This window comes from Coregonus clupeaformis, unplaced genomic scaffold (assembly GCF_020615455.1).
Source record: "Coregonus clupeaformis isolate EN_2021a unplaced genomic scaffold, ASM2061545v1 scaf0759, whole genome shotgun sequence".
NCBI lineage: Eukaryota > Metazoa > Chordata > Actinopteri > Salmoniformes > Salmonidae > Coregonus > Coregonus clupeaformis.
In genome coordinates, this window is record NW_025534214.1 from 185,001 (window position 1) to 187,500 (window position 2,500).

The 2,500-nt window shown below is 46.2% G+C and overlaps 1 pseudogene; it reads right to left on the bottom strand.

The window, feature by feature from the left end:
• The window catches only part of LOC123485605, a 27,894-nt pseudogene that overhangs the window by 1,401 nt on the left and 23,993 nt on the right, over positions 1 to 2,500 (bottom strand).

The following is a 2,500-nucleotide window of genomic DNA, read 5'->3' on the forward strand; positions in this document are numbered from 1 at the left end:
ACAATTTCACAACATATACCCAATACACACAAATCTAAGTAAGGAATGAATTAAGAATATATGCAAATATCGACAAGCGATGTTAGAGCGGCATGGACTAAGATACAGTAGAATAGTATAGAATACAGTATATACATATGAGATGAGTAATGCAGATATGTAAACATTAAAGTGACTAAAGTAAAGTAATCCTTCTACGCCCCCATCCCACCCCCCACAAAAAATCCTGACTAGTCTCCCAGTCCCTGCCGCTGAAAAACATCCCCACAGCATGATGCTGCCACCACCATGCTTCACCGTAGGGATGGTGCCAGTTCCTTCAGACGTGACACTTGGCATTCAGGCCAAAGAATTCAATATTGGTTTCATCTGACCAGGAATCTTGTTTCTCATGGTCTGATAGTCCTTTAGGTGCCTTTTGGCAAACTCCAAGCGGGCTGTCATGGGCCTTCTACTGAGGAGTGGCTTCCGTCTGGCCACTCTACCATAAAGGCCTGATTGGTGGAGTGCTGCAGAGATAGTTGTCCTTCTGGAAGGTTGTCCGATCTCCACAGAGGAACTCTGGAGCTCTGTCAGAGTGACCATTGGGTTCTTGGTCACCTCCCTGACCAAGGTCCTTCTCCCCGATTGCTCAGTTTGGCCGGGCGACCAGCTCTAGGAAGAGTCTTGGTGGTTCCACTTCTTCCATTTAAGAATGATGGAAGCCACTGTTTTCTTGGGGACCTTCAATGCTGCAGGCATTTTTGGTACCCCTTCCACAGATCTGTGCCTCGACACAATCCTGTTTCGGAGCTCTACGGACAATTCCTTCGACCGCATGGCTTGGTTTTTGCTCTGACATGCACTGTCAACTGTGGGACCTTATATAGACAGTTGTGTGCCTTTCCAAATCATGTCCAATCAATTGAATTTATCACAGGTGGACTCCAATCAAGTTGTATAAACATCTGAAGGATGATCAATGGAAACAGGATGAACCTTCAATTTCGAGTCTCATAGCAAAGGGTCTAAATACTTATGTAAATAAGGTATTTCTGTTTTTTATTTTTAATAAATTTGCAAAAAGTTATAAAACCTGTTTTCGCTTTGTCATTATGGGGTATTGTGTGTAGATTGATTATTTTTATTTGTATTTAATCAATTTTAGATTAAGGCTGAAACGTAACAAAATGTGGAAAAAGTCAAGGGGTCTGAATACTTTCCGATGCACTCAGTGTGTTTGTGCGTGTGTCTGTCTCACACTGTCTGTGTGTGTGTGCATTCCCATGATCCTCTCTGTCTCACCTTGCACTGGCAGAGGGTGCATTCTGTTCTGTGTTTGGTCCAGGCAGCTCCGCTGAAGCGCGTCAGTCCGTTCTCGTCCACACACGTCTTGGTGATGTCGGTACGGACGGTGTCAGCCTGGCAGGGGTCGGTGACGCACGCTGGCAGCACTGCCCCCTCGGGCACCTGGCTAAACTCACAGTCCACCACTGGAGGGCAGGACACGGGCCAGCAGTCCACCTCTCCACTCTGGGACAAAAACAAGAGGAAGAATGATGCTTTATTGTCCATTTTATTTTCAATGAACCCAATGTCAAACCAAGAGAGACAAACACATCTCATCAACAGTCTCTCCAGCGATGACCTCTTCTCTACAGTCGTCAGAATCTACAGCCCTCCCATCTCAGAAGCCTCTGTTGCCCTTCCAGTCTCCCCCACATATCACCCCAGCTCCTCCCATGGCCTTTCCCCAGAACTTACTCCATTTGGACTGCCCTGGGGAAAGGCCACAGACACTCAGTGGAATACTGATCACCTGAAACACAGTTAGACCTGCTGCAGTAAGAACTGCTACAGTATCAGTTAGACCTGCTACACTAACATACCTGCTACTGTAACAGTTAGACTTGCTAGAGTAACAGTTAGACATGCTACAGTAACAATTAGACCTGCTACAGTAACAGTTAGACCTGCTACAGTAACATACCTGCTACTGTAACAGACCTGCTACAGTAACAGACCTGCTACATTAACAGACCTGCTACAGTAACAGATAGACAACACATACAGTAGGCAATGCTGAGAGTACTTCCCTCTTCTCTCTTTTTACTCCTCATGCCTCCCTCTCTTCCCTCCCTCTCTCTCCCTCTCCTTCTCTCCTTCTCTCTCTTCCCCCCTCTTTCTCGCCTCCCTCAGGGTCAGTGAGGGTCAAAGTCGGTCAAAGCTCCTGTTTTTTATTCAACACAACAGACACACCATGTTGTGTTCTGCCACACTAATATCTCTCTCTCTCTCTCTCTCTCTCTCTCTCTCTCTCTCTCTCTCTCTCTCTCTCTCTCTCCTCTCTCTCTCTCTCTCTTCTCTCTCTCTCTCTCTGTAAACATTATTCATACAAAAATCTCTTTCTTTTTTTCTCGCTGTTCCAATGAACACACTGGATGCGGATTTCAGGGTTTTAAGGGTCATACACACTGCGGCCACAGCGCTGACCCATAGTGTGTGTGTGTGACCTCTGCTA